This window comes from Ictidomys tridecemlineatus, chromosome X (assembly GCF_052094955.1).
Source record: "Ictidomys tridecemlineatus isolate mIctTri1 chromosome X, mIctTri1.hap1, whole genome shotgun sequence".
NCBI lineage: Eukaryota > Metazoa > Chordata > Mammalia > Rodentia > Sciuridae > Ictidomys > Ictidomys tridecemlineatus.
The window spans coordinates 52,824,301-52,843,011 of record NC_135493.1 but is presented as its reverse complement, the minus strand read 5'-3'; the positions used below and the strand labels follow the sequence as shown (position 1 = coordinate 52,843,011).

Here is an 18,711-nt window from a genome sequence, read left to right as displayed (position 1 = left end):
ACTTTTAAGTATATACCCAAGAGAAAGAAAAACACATCTAGCTAAGTGTAGTGGTGCATGCTTCTGGTAACTTGGGAGGATGAAACAGGAGCACTGCAAGTTTGAGGCCAGCCTGGGCAATTTAGAGAGATCTTGTGTCAAAGTAAAAATTAATAAAAGACTGGGAATTCAGTTCAGTGATAGAGCACTTGCCTAAAATGTGTGATGACTTGGGTTCAATCCCAAGTACCAAAATATATTATATCTATATCTATATTCATATATACATGTCTATCTATCTATCTATCTAACATCTTTCTCTAGGTAGCTATCACATACATATATGTCCACAAAAACTTGTACATGAATGCTTTTAATAGCATTATTCACCATAGCCTAAACATGGAAACAATCTAAATGCTCATCAGCTGACAAATGAACAAACAAAATAGAGTATATCCATTCAATAACTTTCTATTTGACTATTAAAAGAAATAAATTACTGATTGCTTCAATGAGGATGAAGCTTGAAAATTTTATGCTAAGTGAAAAAAGCCAGTCACACAACATCACATATTATGTGGTTCCATTCATATGAAAGTCCATAATAGGGAAATGTATAGAGACAGAAAACAGATTAATAGTTACTTAGGAGTGGGGGATGAATAGAGCGTAGAAGATGATAGATAAAGTGTATGAGGTTTCTTTTTTAAGGTGATAAAAATGTTTAAATCTGTGGTGAGGTTTGTACATATGTAAGACCATGCTAATATAAGTTGAATTGGGTTCTTTAAATGGATTAATTGTATGTCAGGAGAATGATATCTTAATAAAACTAAAAAACATGACATTGTCTTAAACTGAATTTTTCTTCTCATAATAGCTACCATTAGCTGGCTGACTCAGTTCCTGATCACATGTTTGTTGTTTTTTTTGTGTGTGGTGCTGATGATTGAACCAGGGCCTTGTGCATGCAAGGCAAGCACTCAATAGATGAATTCTAGATAGGGAAGATGAATGGAAGATAAAGGGAGGGGGTAGGGGATTAGCAAGGATGGTGGAATGTGTTTGACATCATTATCCCAAGTACATGTATGAAGACACAAATTGGGTGTCAAAATACTTTATATACAGAGATATGAAAAATTGTTGTATATATGTATAATAAGAATTGCAATGCATTCCACTGTCATTTATTTTTTTTAAATCAATAAGATATGAAAAAATAATAGCTGCCATCAAATCTCTAGATTGCCATTGAGTACCAGTGATAAAAGTTACAATTATGGACAAAATGTTCTTAAAAGTTAGAAGACACACAACAATCCAGGTTAGTGTGTTTGGATTAAAAAAAAATTATTCATACAGTTAATGTAATTCAGTGGCTCAACATTTGGTTTCTTTGGAGTAGAATGCCTTTGGAATTTCAATTTTTTGTTTGTCTTCAATGTATTTTTAATATATATATTTTTAATTGTCAATGGACCTTTATTTTATTTATATGTGGTGCTAAGAATCGAACCCAGTGCCTCATAAATGCTAGGCAAGCACTCTACCACTGAGCCACAAACCCAGCCCAGGAATTGGAATATATTTTTCATACATTCTTTTTACAATTATCTAGTTCTAAAAAGAGCTTTTAACCAGAATCCATAAGCCATGGAGTATATATGAATCCTGTGAATTTGTAGAAAAATTTTGTGTCTATGTGCATTTTTCTGGAGAGATAGTCTTTGTTTTGTTAGCTTGTCCAAGTGAACCATGATCTCTACTCCCCAACAAAACGTTAAAACACATAAAATAGGGGCTGGGGTTGTGGCTCAGAGGTAGAGCACTCACCTATCATGTGTGAGACATGGGATTTGATCCTCAGCACCACATAAAAATAAAATATAAAAATAAAAACATAGAATAAAGGATTATGAAGAAATTATCCTAAGAAATTTTTCTAGGTGTGTCTGATTTTAGTGTCAAATAGTACTAGATTCTTAATTTAATGAATGGTAATAGAAATTTAATTTGGTTATTTTATAGATATCAGGAAACAATAAAATATGTATCTAACATTATTATTATTTTTCTTGAATTGGAGCTTATGTAGTGTTTGTATAGAGTATGTATAAACATGTCTATATTTAGCATATGTCACATTCTTTATAATATTTTGTTTAAACATTTTGTTTTTGTTCAGTGCCATTACATTATGATTATCAAATAAAGTTATTTGTTGAAAGAAGTTACAATCTTTTTGTGGAAAACTATTTTAAAAGTACTTCTTAGGCTGTAAATATAATGGAAGCATGCTGGAGATTTGTTAGAGTAAGAGGGTTAGAAGTTCATTTGTAATTTTCTTTGGTGTTTAGCATGCAGAGTCTGACTGGATGGCCCACAGGCACCCTTCACACTTAAGATGAAACTCTGGCAGGATTGTCATGGAGAATTTTCATCTCATCTCACTTCTGGAGTTACCAATCCAATCATCCACAACTTCACTGTGCATAAGATTCACTTGCAATAATGGGGAGGGAGGAGGGAGTTTGTGAAAGATGGTAGAACATGGTTAAAAGTTGTAAACTTTGGGCCTCCCCATACATGTTTAGTAAATCTTTAGTGGAGCCCAGGGATATGAATTTTCAAGTTTTTTCAGGTAATTCTAATGAACCTGTTACTGATCTTGCTTGGGAATGTTCTAACCCCATCCAAGATTTGATACAAATTAATAGGCCACTTTTGTAAAATGAAAGGAAAAGATTTAGAAGCAAGGTCAATTCCTTCATATCATTTTATCTTCCCTCCCTCTATTTTCTCCCAAAACTCAACTTCCTACAATGTAAATTTTTTTCAGACTTTTGTTTAGTTTTGTTTTAGCATGTTGTTTAACCCTAGGAGAAATGGTTTGGATGAGGTTTAGATACTTTATCAATGTGAATCTTCTGATATATCCAGATATCCTATAATATTAAATGACAAGTAATAAAACCTAAGAATGTCAATTCACTGCCTCCTCCGTCTTTGTAATTGAAATTAGTTTATCCCTTACATTACTAACAAAAGCTCTTACTTATAGGTTGATTACCGGTGTGGAATGGTTAATTCCTGTGCCATGACAATTTATGAACTTGTGATCTACCATAAATACCTGGAAGTGGACATCACTCTATCCAGAAACATGAAAATACAGACTTTCTAAGGTGGGAAATCTTCTAGTCCTGACTCTGCTGACAAAGTGACTTCAGTCAGGTCATCTGACAGATGCTCTTCTGAACCTAATTTATGGTTTAAGATTAAGCTTTCACTATGGGCTATGAATGGTTATAAGTGCTTTATAAACATTAATCCACTTAAACCTCATTAGAGTACAATGGTTTAGGTATTCTTATTGTCATCACTTAATAGATGAGGGAACTGAGGCACAGAAAATCAAATTTATACAGAGATAAATTTGCAGAACTTGGATTTACAGCCAGGCAGTCTATCTCCAACCTCTACTCACTACTCTATCATCCTTCTGGTAAAGATTGGTTTAAAACAGCAATTCTCTGAGTTTTGGTTTTCTGCATTTTATATCATCTGAACTAAACAACACTGAAGGGTTGTCAGGGTGCTATGGGCTGACCTTTGGTCAGATCCTGAGTAGAACCCCCAGGTTGTGAGGTCCTCAGAGAATGGTAAAGGCTAGATCTTTCATCATTGGCCCCAGGAGAGAACTCAAGGTAGAATAAGTGACAATAGATAGACTAGTCAGGATGCCATGCTACCAGAAGATGTAATCATGTGACATATTTATACAAGCTAATTTTATTGTTATCCAATAAAACTTCAGAGCTACTAGATAATTTATAGAATCACAAAGAAAAAAATCAATAATTAGGGGAAGTTCCTGGTGAAAAATAATAATTGATCTTAAACCATGGAATAGATTATCTTAAAGGGTCTCATTTCTAAAAATATCAAATTCTTGGATATGCATCCTTAAAGGAAAGTAATGCTAGTGCAACTGATTGCCTCTTGTGTTTTCCAAACCAAATCCTCTCTTTGGTACCCTGAGTTGTCTATTTCATTTTAATTAATTTTCTAAGAATAAATTTAGGATGTTTTCTTATATTTATGTAATTTCTAAGTAAATTAGTACACATCCATCTGAAAGATATTAATTCCAGATTAGTGTTTGTGATCTCTCTTAGAAACTTTGACCAAATAAGTTTTTACTGTAAAAGTTTACAATAAGTTCATGGTTTTTAGTAAATAAGTATCTCTATGATTATAACATGTTCATATCTCAATTATAAAAATAAAAATATTTTTTGTCTATCTTGCTAACTAGCAGTCTTTACTTTTGTCTGTGGTAGAACTAATTTTCTTCTAGCAATAAAAAGAAATATTTTTCTGGTCCTTTCCCTATAAAACATGGCTACAAAAAACATACCAAAAGATTTGTCTTGTCTGTGTAATTATATTACATTAAAATTAAAACCACTATTTTAAAAATGCTCAAATGGTAGAAAATTCTTTTTTATCTTAATCCAATTTAATTTTATTATTCAATTTTCTTTTACATTTATTTTATTTTTGTAATTTTTATGTGGTGCTGAGGATCAAACCCAAGGCCTCACACATGCTAGGCAAGCACTCTACCACTGAGCTACAACCCCAGCCCCTTATTATTCAATTTTCAGATGGATAACCCAATTTGCTAATTTAAAGCAGTGACAGTTTTTCAAATCTTTGTCACTTATTTTCTGAAGCAGCATCTTAGAACACAGTTTTCTCACCAATTTAAAGATAAATTAATAATAAAAAATCATACCTAAACAAAAGTGATTTTACTTTCATATTAAGATAGTTCTATTGCTTAGAATCAATATCTCATACAAAACTAAGTTTCTGTCAGCATATGTGAAAGGCTCAGTGTAATCAGGGAATTCCCTCTGCCATCTGAAACTGCCTGGCTAATTCTTTTGGATCTAATATTTCTTTTTAACTTAGTATTTTTGCAAAGATACAACTGTATTTTAATGTTAATATTAAAACTCCTATATATCTATATCAAAAAGATACAATGCAATACCTTTTGCTTTCTACTTCATATTATATCTAAGGTTTTTTTTTTTTAAATTTGTTCTAATTAGTTACACATGATAATAGAATGTATTTTGACATATTATACATATATGGAGTATAACTTCTTATTCTTATGGTTGTACATGATACAGAAATACATGGTCATATAATCATATATGCACATAGGAGGGTAATGTTTGATTCATTCTACTATCTTTTCTATTCCTATTCCCTCTCTCATCCCTTCATTCCTATGTTTTTTTCTAATCCAAAGTACTTGTATTCTTCTCTACCCTCCCACAAATAAATTATTATAAATACCTTCATACAGATATTTCATCTTTCACCTACTAAAGTGAAGAAATTAATATTCAGAGATAAGCCCCCTAAAATGGCAAAGTATTAAACATCAAATAATAATATAACTTGGTAAAATAAATCAAATTTACAAAGGTTATTAACTCATAATAATACTCAATAAAATTTTTAGTATCATATGTATAAATTATCAAAATTTTCATAGGATTTATAAAATTTTCTTTTACAGACATCCTCAAGTACACCTGGATTCCTTTCATCAACAACTTCTAAGAGATTTGATCTGGGAGCACCAGGAAGAAAGGACTTTGCCATGGATATTTTGAGAAGCCTGACCAAACTTTCCACTTATTCACACAACTAAGAGACTGCAGTGCAGACTTAACCCAGCTCACTGGTGAAAATCAATTAACAAAGAAACAGACTGGTCAAATCCTTCTAAAAATCAAGAGAATATAAAAATGGCACTCACCAAGATGACTGTGTAGATCCCTTTGCAAAATATCCTTCATGTCTTAGTTCACTAGAAGCTTCCCTGTTCATCTAAAATCCATCTGATCTTAGAGAATTAATATTAAGAGCCTGTGAACTGTGTCACTGGGAAGTGACACATTTTGTTCTTCCCTGTACTGGTTCTAAAGAACTGATACTGAGCTTAGAATTGAGGGAAGAGACAACTGGCCCTCAACAAATTCCACCACAGTGTTAACATATCAAATTTAAATCTGCAGTGTGGGTAGATCTCCAATATACAGCTAAACCACTCTTGTTAATATTAAAAATATTCTACTTACTTGCTTCTCTGTACTCTTCTATTTAATACAAATCGGTGTTTTCACCATTTCATGGGCTGAGAGTTTACAAAGTTAAATTTGTTAACTAGCCCATTATTATTTTGTTGATGAGTTATTCTTCTATTGCTATTACTATATTATCCTAGATACAGAAGCTTCCAACCAGAGGAAAAATAAATGTCAAATTTATTTTCTCGGACTTAAATTTTAAGTCTAAAAGTCAACTTAGTTATAAAGGCTTATTATTCCTATAATTTTGTATGCTTTTGTTTTTTTATTAACTAATTATACTAACTTGCTACAAAGATGTCTTTAGAGAAGTGGTGTTGCCCTGATTGTAAGGAGCCATGTCTCCCCACTCTGGCTCTGGGACATTGGTTACAACAGACTAGACTTGTTCAAAATGATTATTCTGAAACTGACCAAGATCGAATGTTTAGAGCTAGTTTTTGCCCTCAGTGTCACCACACAATTAAAGGCCTTACTCAGCCTCCTTTTCCAATAGAATGGGCTCCTTCAAATTTTACCAGATGGACACAGGAGAAGGCCTTCCATCCCATTCGCCAAGGCCCTCCACTGGTTAGAAAAAAAGTATATCAATCCAAACTGGTTGCATTTAATGCTCCATTACATTTTATTTTGTCTAGGACCAGTAAAGTCCTAGACCAGAGGCTTGGTGGTTATATTGAAATGGCATCTGAAAGACAAATAAATTTAACCACTTCTTCAGGTCCTTTATTGGATGATTCTAATCCTGAGGGGTTTCTTTTAGAGGATGCAGATTTAAACTTGTTGAGCGATGACTTTATTCCTGAGGAGCTTTTCATGGATAATCCAGACTACTTTTAACTAGCTCTCTTCTCCCATTCAGTTAGTTCTAATTAAGATCATTGTTACATCTATAATCATTAGTCTGATGTTATATTGCAAAGTTAAAAATGTAATCTCTAGACCTGTATTTAAAAGGTACCATCATAGTGCTAGCTTAAGTAATTATGATTTAATATTGACGTAAAGTGTAGAGAACACTATACTTTTATCACTTACTGTAGGTTTGTTCTTAGAGCTTTCAAAAATGTTTTAAATAAGTATAATTTTCTCTGAGTTATTTCAGGGCTAATATCTGACTTGTGTACATTGCCTTCATAAAACTGTCTATAAACTTATGTGAAACTTACATCACTTGAATATAATTTAATAATTCCTATGTGCTTCTTATATTTCTGAGGATTATTCCCTTAGTATTAAGTATAACAGTGTAGAATGGGGTAATTTAACTCTACTAAAAACCTCAGCCAAATACAATGGCTTAAAATAAATATGTATATACAGTTGCTTAGTTGTATAAGAATTGTCTTCTACAGTTTCTATGTTCAAACCACATAAGATGACCAAAGCACATCACAAATGTTACAGTTGTGGTAAGGTTATAGGGAAGTGGGGGGGGGGTGATTTGTATGTATGAGTGGATTCCAAAATATAAACAGTAATAACACACCTCTGACCCTTATGGATATGTAGAAGTTTGCTTTGTTTGTTTTCTTCAGACTACTTTTAGAAGACAAGAAGAAAGATACTTCCCCATTTCTGTCTTAATGGAATTGCTTTCAATAACTCAACTATTTAGATATGATTTTCCAGAAAGTGGCTTCAGAATTCTATTTTAGACCCTATGGGAGAAATTTCTTGTAATCATCAGAAGTGTCAATACTTTCTGTAAGAGCTCGCTGACACATAATAATATCTGAAGTGCTTAAATTTAAGATTGTGTCTAATCATGTTGTTTCAAAGCTTTCCTCTTCTTTGCTTTCAAAGTTATTCTTGCCTATGAATTAAAAAATATGCTTACAGATAAATTATCAGTGAGAATGCCTATTTCTTTTTTCATGAAAAGTATTTATGGCCATCAATATTTTTATGTTCATTCTTTGTTTTATATTTAGTATAAATGAAGGAGACATGAAAATTTCTTCTCATTCTTCCATTTATTGAATCATTTAATAAATATTGAGTTCCTACTGTGTATCAGTCACCAAAGCATGCACAATCCCTTCCCTTAAGGTATTTATAAATACAGTGATAGAAGGCTGGGGTTATGGCTCAATGGCAAACTACTTGCCTAGCATGTGTGAAGCACTGGGTTTGATTGCCAGTACCACATATCAATAAATTTTAAAAATATATAAAGTTCCATTGACAACTAAAAAAATATTTTAAAAAATATAATGGTAGAAACAATTAATATTCAAATGATGACACAAATTGATATAAAATTACAACTCAGATAAAGTCTATAAGGAGAGTTTCCCAGAACTTTGGATTTGGCTGAGGCAATGACACTAATATTACATTTGAAGCTACACAGGATTTGAACAGGTTAACAAGTGCAGGAAGAACATCCTGGCCAGAGGTCATGTGTATAGATCTGTAAGACAAAATAGAAAGGGAAAAGACTATGAAAATATTCTGAGGGGCTGAGATAGGGTCATTATGGTTTGAGCATGGAATATCTTGAGGCTGCACAACAAGGTAGGAGCTAAAGCATTTGGGAAATTTAGACCTCATACAAAACTTCTCTCTTGATCCTAAGAGCAAAGGGAAGCCAAAAATCATCTGTACATCATTCTCCTGAGTTTCATGGCTGACATAATTTCACATTAAAATGGTAATGTTCTTTTGAAGTCTGTCAGGAAAACCTTAGGGAAATTGACTAAAGTTTATCACTTTGAAGAAGCCACAATGGCAACTGATTACACAGCACTTACTATTGAGGTAGTGTTTTAAGACTTTTTCATATACTAATGTGTTTAATCTTCCCAGTAACACCCTGAGGCAGGTCCAATAATCATTACCTGTTTTCAGATCAGGAAACAATAGCACAGCAACCTTGAGTAACTTGTCTAAGTTCAGTTCTTAAATGGCCAAACTGAGATTTGAACCTTCCATATTAAGTTTATTTTCATATTAGTTTTGAGAAAGGAATGTTAGAGATTTTTATGGAATCCTAGCTTTCATAAACTGACACATGAATATCTGGGACCTGAATTCCTTGTGTTCAGCTACTTAGCTTCCACATTTTTAACTGGAAAATATTAATAACTTTGAGAAATGCATAGGATTAGTTGAAACAGACTACATTAAAAATGATACATTATAGATACATTAAAAACAAAGAAGTTAAAAGAGTAACAAATGAAACAAATATATTTCAATCTTTTGAAATTTAGTAGCTTGGGATAAAAATCTTTGAATTTAATTATAACTTATGAACATGTATTATTATGTACTGTTATCATTAAATCTCCAGTGAATGTGTGCAGAACATTGTGTGATAATGTAAGGGACCGACGAACGACAGAGGAAGAGACCACCAAGAGACCGTCTCATGCAACAGCAAAAGGGGTTTATTGAAGATCCAGCGCGCTGGGGCTCCGGGCTCACTCAAGAAGGGAGAGAGGCCCAGAGCCCCGAGCAGGGGTTAAGCAGTGCTTAAGTACACTTTTTGGGGAGGGCGGGGGCTTTGCATATATCAGAGCAAATCATCATGAGGCGCAGAAAAATCGAACAACAACTCTCAAACATGATTAGTACATTCATTGGAGGGAACAGGTCGGGCGGGGGCGGGGGTGTGATAGGTCAGTCCTAAAGCAGGGTATACATTCAAACTGATTGGTTTAGGCCCTGAGGTGCCTATGTGCTGAGCTGCACTGGGTCCAAGTTGTTAAGCAACTAAGTGGTCAGGGGGGATTATCTAATGGGCAGTCCCGGGAATTGTCTTAACAGCTATAGGAATTTCAGGCTTTGAGTGTAGCTTAGAAACTTAACAATACCTGGTCCTTTACATTTTAACTTCAGTTTCTTTTACTCTTTCATTTCCCACTCCTTTTTTCTGACTACTTTTAATCTTAAAAGTGATAGATCATAATTATTGAGGGATTTCACATTCCATTTCTGCCAGTGGAGCATACTGCTGTCTGATTACCATGAGTTTCACCTGTCCAATCTGAGCCTGGAGGAAAGAAACTATACGGTTAAGCAAACAGGGTCCCACAGTTAGTAACAGCATAAGGATGATCAAGGGTCCAGCTAGGGCTGATAGGAGTGTAGTTAACCAGGGGGACTGGGTGAACCGAGACTCAAACCACCCTTGTTGAGTTTCCCTTTCTCTCTGGCGCTCTTCAAGGCGTTTTCTTAGTTTACTCATGGATTCTTTTACGACGCCAGTATGGTCAGCATACAAACAACATTCTTCCCTTAGTGCTACACAGAGGCCTCCTTCCCTCATAAAGAGGAGGTCTAACCCCCGCCTGTTCTGTAAAACAACTTCAGAGAGAGAGGTTAATGACTCCTGCAAGGCTGTGATAGAGGTTTCTAATGTCTTCAAGTCTTGATCTATTGCTGTTTCTAATTGAGCCATTTGTTGTGACCCACGGATCATTGTGGCCACTCCCGTACCTACTCCTGCAGCAGCTCCTATCTCTAATAGGATGGCTAGAGTGAGGGACACTGGTTCCCTGCGGAAATGGGTTGTTTGTCCCCCTACTAGACCTTCAAATGATTCTGCATCATGATAAAGCACCCTGGGGAGTATTTGCACCATTACACAATAGTTTACAGAGCTGTCAAATACCTGAGCTGAAATGCAAGGAGTTAATCCTGAGTCACATGCCCACCAGGTTCCTTTCTCAGGGACTAGAAAGCCCTGTGTGGTATTGATTTCTCCTATCTGGGTACGTATGTGTTGTTTACTTTTGGGTGGGGACCCTAGACATAAACCTGCCCCGGTTACTTCTGGGAGAGTTAACTTTGGATTTTCGCCCCAACTACAGGTGGAACTCTGCGTCTTCAAGCATAAGTCCCATTGACTGCTATCCCTTCATAATAGGGGGGTGTGCATAAATACATAGCCAGCAGGATTGGGTGAGATCTGGCTCTGTGGAGTTCAGTACCATAAAGGTTCCTTTAATCAATTCCCAGGGGGAGGAGTCAGCTGTACTCCGGACTGGGGAAGTAGGCAAAGACGGAAACTGGGAGGAATGAGATGGTAGAGGAGTTCTGGTAGTTCTAGGCATGGGAGGTTTAGGATGCTTAATTCCTGACTTGAGGGGATTGGGCTCTATTGCGGTGGGATGTTCTTCCTGTTTAAGTCAGATGGTGAACCAGAGGCCAAAGTCATAAGTGGGGCCATAAACATAGAATCGAATTCCCCAAGTATTTCCTGTAAGCCATTTTCTTCTGAGATAGCCCCTTCCTTTGGAAGTGAAAGTTATATTGAGGGGGTTACATAGACTATTTTTTCCACAGCGAGTTTTTGACACTTGGCTGGCCAAACAGTTCTTGGGATCTATCCAGGTGTCATTTTGCCCTACCTGAATCATGCTATCTGGGGAGTTTGGTTTCCACCATGCAGCTCCCGTTTGTTCAAAACCCCAAGATTTGCAATAAAAGTCACTGAGTCCTCCACAGGTTCGGGCCTGTTTGCAACTTCAGAAATCAGCTGGGCACACATAATAATCTTGTCTACACCTAAAATGGGGGTGATTACATCCATAATGCATATGGTGACCCTGTGGGAAATGTTGCCCTGGTTTGGGTTCGAGCGGGATTTGTGTGGGGTCCTCTATGTCAGGGAGGTCCCAGTCAGAGAGGCCTATGGCCAGTTGACAAATGTCCGGGTGGAGAGATGGCCACCAAGTCCATAAGGGGGCTGTATGTGAAATAGACCATACTACATGTCCAGTGGGATTTATAACTTGCCACTGTTGCTGAACAGGCTGATAAGGATTAGGACTGCTGGTGGTTAGGGGAAGAATCCATAGCCCTATCCACATGATGGACATGCAACTTGAGAGGGTTACCAGTCTGTTCCAGTTTCCAGCCAGAGTCTGGACAGGGCGCAGGCTTGAGATGGGAGGCATGGATCCAGGGAGCAATCCCATCCACTTTCACTGCAGTAGGTGTTGTAAGCAGCACCTGGTATGGTCCTTTCCAGCGGGGTTCCAGGGATGACACCTGATGCCGTCTCACGTAGACAAAGTCTCCCACTTGATATCGATGTGGGGTTCCCTTGTCTCTGGGATGATAGGCAGTGGCCAACTGTTTCCACAGGTACCGCTGGGTTTGTTCAAGGGCTTTAAGTCTGTTAAACAATGGGGTGTGAAAGGAATCATTAAGTCTCAGAGTTGGGGTTAGGTCCCTTACTGGAGGAGGGGAACCATAGAGAATCTCATAAGGGGTGATGTTACATAAAGAGGTGGAGGGGGTATTTCTTGCACAAAACAGTGCATAAGGTAGGAGCATAGTCCAATCTTTTATGTTGGTCTCCAAGTTTAATTTCGTTAAGGTCTCTTTGATGGTTCTATTCATCCTTTCTACCTGTCTTGAGCTCTGGGGTCTATAAGCACAATGTAACTTCCAATCAGTCCCCAAGGTCCTGGCCAATCCCTGGGCCATGAACGCTGGTCCATTATCGGACCCTATTACCTTAGGCTGGCCGAACCTTGGGAAAATGTCCTCTAAGATCTTTTTGACCACGGTCTGGGCTGTTTCTTTGTGGGGAAGGCTTCGACCCATCCTGAAAAAGTTATCTACAAAGGCTAGGAGATACTTAAGTCCATACCTTGCTGGCTTAATTTCAGTAAGTCCACTTCCCAGAATTGTCCGGGTCTGGTTCCTCGTGAGTGCTTTCCTGCAGGAAGCTTGGATGGATAAGCATTAACTAATTGGCAGACTTGACAAGCTCTAGTTACCTGCTCAGCTATTTCTTTCCTCTGTGAGACAGTCAACAATAAGTCCTTTCTTTGGTCCTTTAAGAGTGCCTGTAATTTCTTTGAGCCTAAATGGGTGAGCTGGTGTACCTCTTTGACATAAAGTTGGGCTTTTTGAAATTGTAAACTTGGCTCTGAAGGGTCCCAGAGTTCTGTATCTGTGTCCCCAGAAGATAAGTTGCCTGAATGTTCCTGTGCAGCCAAGTCTCCTGGTTGTTGTTCCCCCAGCGTGGAAACAGTTAACAGGGTCACTCCGTTTAGGGCTGCCAACTTAGCTTCCTCATCTGCCCGTCTGTTTCCAACTGTCACGGGGTCGTTCCCCTTCTGGTGCCCTGGACAGTGCACTATAGCTAGTTCTTTAGGGCCTCTTACTACCGAGAGAAGGTGGAGGATCTCATCTTTGTTCTTAATAGCCCCCTTTGCTGGTAAATAGCCCTGTGCACATGAGGAGTGGCAAATGCATAGCGGCTATCAGTGTATATGGTGGCCCTTTTGCCTGTTGCTAGTTCCAGTGCTTTCGTAAGGGCAATTAGTTCTGCTTTTTGAGCTGATGTCCCTTCTGGGAGACCAGAGGACCAGATGACATTAGTTTTGCTAACTACTGCTGCTCCAGCCTGCCGCTTACTGTCTTGGAGAAAGCTGCTCCTGTCCATAAACCATACGACCTCAGGGCGAGGCAGTGGCTGATCCTGTAAGTCTCATCGTACACTGGTCTCCTCTGCCAGTATGTGTTGACAATCATGAGCGACGAGAACTGATGATTCTTCTGGCAGCAATGTAGCTGGGTTGAGTGGAGCAGGGGTTCCCAGCATTATTCTGTCTTTGTCAAGCAAGAGGCTCTGGTAGTGGGTTATTCTGGAGTTTGATAGCCACCTGTCTGGAGGCTGACAGATGATGCTCTCCAGGGCATGGGGGGCTATAATGGTTAACTTCTGTCCCAACGTTAATTATCAGCATCTTTTATTAGAAGGGCTGCCGCTGCTATGGCCCTTAGGCAATGGGGCCACCCGCTAGCCACTGGGTCCAGTCTTTTTGATGGGTATGCTACTGGCCTTTTCCAAGGTCCCAAAGTGTGAGTGAGCACCCCCCCCACCCCCCGTGCTATTCCTTTCTTTTCCTCAATGTAGAGAGTGAAGGGTTTTTCTACATCTGGGAGTGCTAAGGCCAGAGCAGATAGCAGCGCCTTTTTGATATTATCAAAAGTTTGTTGGTGCTCAGGGGTCCTTTGGAACTGGGCATCCCCCTTTATCAGCAGGTATAAAGGGGCAGCCAGAGACGCAAACCCAGGAATCCATAACCTGCAAAAGCCGGCAGTCCCAAGAAACTCTCTGAGTTGTCTCTTATTAGATGGGGGCAGTATCTGCACAACGATTCATTTTCTGGGCTCAGTGAGCCATCGTTTGCCACCCCTAAGGGAATAACTCAGGAAGATTACTTCTTGCTGGCAAATTTGGGCCTTTTTGGCAGAAGCCCTATATCCAAGCTGAGCAAGCTCGGATAATAGTGCTTGGGTCCCAGACTCACAGTTCTCCTTGGTGTCGGCTGCCAGCAGCAGATCATCCACATATTGGAGTAAGGTGACTTCGGGGTGCGCAGTTCTGAAGTTGTTGAGGTCCCTGTGGAGGGCTTCATCAAAGAGAGTGGGAGGGTTTTTGAACCCCCGTGGGAGTCTAGTCCAGGTTAGTTGGCCAGATGTTCCTGTTTCTGGGTCTATCCACTCGAAAGCAAACAACAATTGACTGTCCTTATGTAGGGGAAAGCAGAAGTAAGCATCTTTTAAGTCCAGCACAGTGTACCATCTCCGCTCCAGATTCAGAGTGCTAAACAAATTATATGGATTTGGTATCATGGGGTGAATTTCCTGCACTCTGTTGTTGATCTCTCTTAGGTCTTGAACAGGATGGTAGTCCCCAGTTCCTGGCTTTCTTACTGGTAGGAGGTGGGTATTCCAGGCTGATTGACAGGGCCTTAGGACCCCAAGAGCCAGGTATTTCTGGATATGGGGCCTTATTCCATCCCTTGCTTCTTTGTTTAGAGGATATTGTTTAACACTGATTGGAGAGGCAGAGGGTTTTAATTCTACTACTATTGGAGGTTGTTTTATGGCTAGACCTAACCCAGCAGTTTCTGCCCAGGCATCAGGATAATCTTTTATCCATTTCTGGGGTAGTTTGCCTGTTGGATCAATCCCAGGGGGCGTGAAGAGTTGATGTTCATCTTCTACTGACATAGTCAAAGCCGTGACTATGGGAGTATTTACTGAAGGATTTAGGAACTCCACTTGGGGACCATCAGGGTTAAAGGTTATTTTAGCCTGGAGTTTGGTGAGCAGATCCCTGCCCATTAATGGGACCGGACATTCTGGGATTACTAGGAAAGAGTGATGGACTCTTCCCTTTCCTAGGTCCATAGTCCTCTTTGTTGTCCAAGCCCAATATCTACTGCCATTAGCCCCTTGAACTAAGAACCTTTTATTTGATAGGGGGCCCAGTGGGGTTTTAAGGGCTGAGTATACTGCTCTTGTATCCACTTCAAAGTTCACTGGGGTCCCCTCCACTTCAAATGTTACCCTGAGCTCGGGGAGGGGATCCAAGCCCCAACTTTCCTAGTCATCTTCTAGAGTCAGCATGGCAGGCTGGCGTGGCTGCTTCTTTTGGGGGCACTATTTGGCCCAGTGTCCTTTTTATTTACAGTAGGCACATTGATCTGAGGCCAGGGGCAGCCTTTGGTGTGGGCCCAGGTATCCCTTCCTGTCTCCCTGCTTTTTAACTTCTGGCCTATCTGCGGCTGTGACCAGGACCTTAGCCAATGCTTTAGTCTTCCTTTTGCTCCTTTCATCCTCCTTTTGTTCCCTCTCCTTCTCCCTCCTCTGTTCCCTCTCTTCCTCAGTTTCTCTGACTAAATCTCTTAAGGTCATATCTTGTAATCCATCTAAATGTTGTAAGTTTCTCTTAATATCTAGGGCAGCCTGCCCGATAAACGCCATTGCAACAGATGCCTTTTGGTCCTCTGCCTGAGGATCAAAGGGAGTATATCTCCTATATGCTTCCATAATTCTCTCCAGAAACATTGAGGGAGATTCATTAGGCCCCTGGATAATCTCTCTTACCTTGGCCAAATTAGTTGGCCACCTGGCGGCCGCTCAGAGATCCACTATAAGAACCAGGTGATAAGTGGACAGATGCTCTCTACTTTCAAAGGTATTTGGGTCCCAGTTGGGTCAGTTTAAGGGGAAGCCAGCTTCGATGATGTTGGGAAGTTGAGTTGGTCGCCCATCTGGTCCAAGAATATTCTTTCTGGCTTCCAAGAGGATTCTCTCTCATTCCTCTGTTGTGAAGAGAGTCCCCAGAAGGAGAATGGAGGGACGAGGGGGAGGAACAGAAGGTTTGAGTGATAGGATCGTGGGGGAAGGGGTTGGAGTGAGGACAGGGACAAGGAAAGGCTTCACCCATGTGGGAGGAGATTCACAGAGGTCCTGCAAGGTTAAGATATATGGCTGTTGATCTGGATGGCCATGTGGCCCCGGCTGAAAGACAATATCTCTGACTTCGCGGATTAGAGGGAGGTGAAAGGATCCTTCTGGGGGCCATTCAACTCTGAGGGTGGGCCATTCTGAAGCACAGAGAGTCTGCTAGGTCCAGCATTTCACTGAAAAAGAAAGATTCTGGGCCCTTGAGCAGACATCAGTCCAATGATCGAGGGTCAGAGACAGAGGCATGGAATGGCTTTGTCCCATAATGGGAGATACACAAACAGTGACAGTAATGACACAAATGTGAGACAGATGATAAAGACAAACAGTAAACATTTAACACGAGTGCGAGACAAAGATTAGAACTGAGTAACTAGCAAAACCTGATGGGCTAGACCCTAAAGACAGACAATAAACTCAACACGAGACAATGAACAGAACTGAGTAGCTGGCAGAACCTGATGGGTTGGCAGCAGAGTCACTGAATACACCTGAGTTGAGGGCGCTTCCGTCCCCCAGTTTCCCGAGTCCTCCAAGGCATCCCTTGGGGACGTGGTCTGTGGCTTCAGGACACGTATGTCCACCACCACCGGGGTAGCTCACGCTCTCCGCCAGCAGCCACTCTGCCAACCTTTAAACCAAAATTCCGAGTGATCGCAAGAAAAAGGAAGAAGGCACCTTACTTACCCCTAGAGGAGTCTGGGATTACTAGGAAAGAGTGATGGGGTTTCCTTGTCCGGCGCTGCGGGGATCCTGGGAGAGCCCCCAAATGTAAGGGATCGGCAAACGACGGAGGAAGAGACCACCAAGAGACCATCTCATGCAACAGCAAAAGGGGTTTATTGAAGATCCAGCATGCTGGGGCTCAATGCTCACTCAAGAAGGGAGAGAGGCCCAGAGCCCCGAGCAGGGGTTAAGCAGTGCTTAAGTACACTTTTTGGGGAGGGTGGGGGCTTTGCATATATCAGAGCAAATCATCATGAGGCGCAGAAAAATCGAACAACAACTCTCAAACATGATTAGTACATTCATTGGAGGGAAGAGGTTGGGCGGGGGGGAGGTGATAGGTCAGTCCTAAAGCAGGGTATACATTCAAACTGATTGGTTTAGGCCCTGAGGTGCCTACGTGCTGAGCTGCACTGGGTCCAAGTTGTTAAGCAACTAAGTGGTCAGGGGGGGTTCCTACACATATCTAATGGGCAGTCCCAGGAATTGTCTTAACAGCTACAGGAATTTCAGGCTTTGAGTGTAGCTTAGAAACTTAACAATACCTGGTCCTTTACATTTTAACTTCAGTTTCTTTTACTCTTTCAGTAATGCATTGCAGGGTCAAGTGAAGTTTCATTCTTGTGCTGGTACTTGAAAAAATAATATAGGTTATTGTAACTATCTTTCCATTCTCAAGTTATTGGTATATTGTAATTAAGTGAGTTCTTATTTTCAGAAGGCCACAATGATGAAAAAGTAGAATCTAGAGATCGATTTTTCAAAATTCTGGTAAACATAATTGTAATTACTTTTTTACCTATAAGGTCAGGTGTTATAATTTCATATCAAATTTATTTTTAAAAATCTTTGACACCTAAAACTACACATGATATAATTTTACCTCACATTTTATTGGCAACATCAAACAGATCTAGATAATAGGTTGATTAGCTTTATGGAACTGACATATCCCAACAAAAATAGACACTGACGGTCAATCACTCGGGTCTATACAGAGGAAGATTTCCTGCTCGTATACCATTATTCTTTTACCAACAAAAGGTCTCCTTTAGAAAAGAATTTCAAGCTGATTACTGATTATCAATTACCTTAGTGGGAATGAAAAAGCAGATGGCCTGCTTTCATCTGGTAAACTTTTCAATATTACACTGACATTTTTCAGGGAGAGAGTTTTTCTGTGTGCGCATGAAACTTAGTTTTTAATTTTCTATTGGCTTGTTCTGTCTCTTCCTCTACTTATTTCTGCAATTATTGCTATACTAAGCAGTTGTAAATTATGTATAATTATGTATTTTAATGCTGAAACACATTGGATCAATGATTGAGCAGACCTTTGAACTGATGCCTGGTATGTTATATTTAAATATATCGATCCCTAGAAGTCTGCAGTGTAATTGCTACAAAATGTGTTTGAATAACTTACAGTGAGTAGTTATGAAAATGCTTTCACTATAAAACACAAGGTGACATGGCTGGATAAATTTATGTTTCAACCTAATATCCAGTGTGACAGTATTAAGAGGTGGTATCTTTAGGAGGCTTTTGGATGATAACCCCAACCTCATGAATGGGATTATAGCTCTTATAAAAG

At 39.3% G+C, this 18,711-nt stretch overlaps 1 long non-coding RNA gene and 1 pseudogene across 1 annotated transcript in view; one reads left to right on the top strand and one right to left on the bottom strand.

Annotated features, from left to right (window-relative positions):
• The window catches only part of LOC120889265 (uncharacterized), a 218,286-nt gene extending 210,278 nt beyond the window's left edge, over positions 1-8,008 (top strand). The window contains exons 4-5 of the long non-coding RNA XR_005733171.2: positions 3,047-3,170; positions 5,588-8,008. This is a non-coding gene — a long non-coding RNA (uncharacterized LOC120889265). The remainder of the gene's footprint in view (positions 1-3,046; positions 3,171-5,587) is intronic.
• A 3,928-nt stretch (positions 8,009-11,936) lies between these two features.
• LOC101967016 (uncharacterized) overlaps positions 11,937-18,711 on the bottom strand; it is a 95,297-nt pseudogene continuing 88,522 nt past the window's right edge.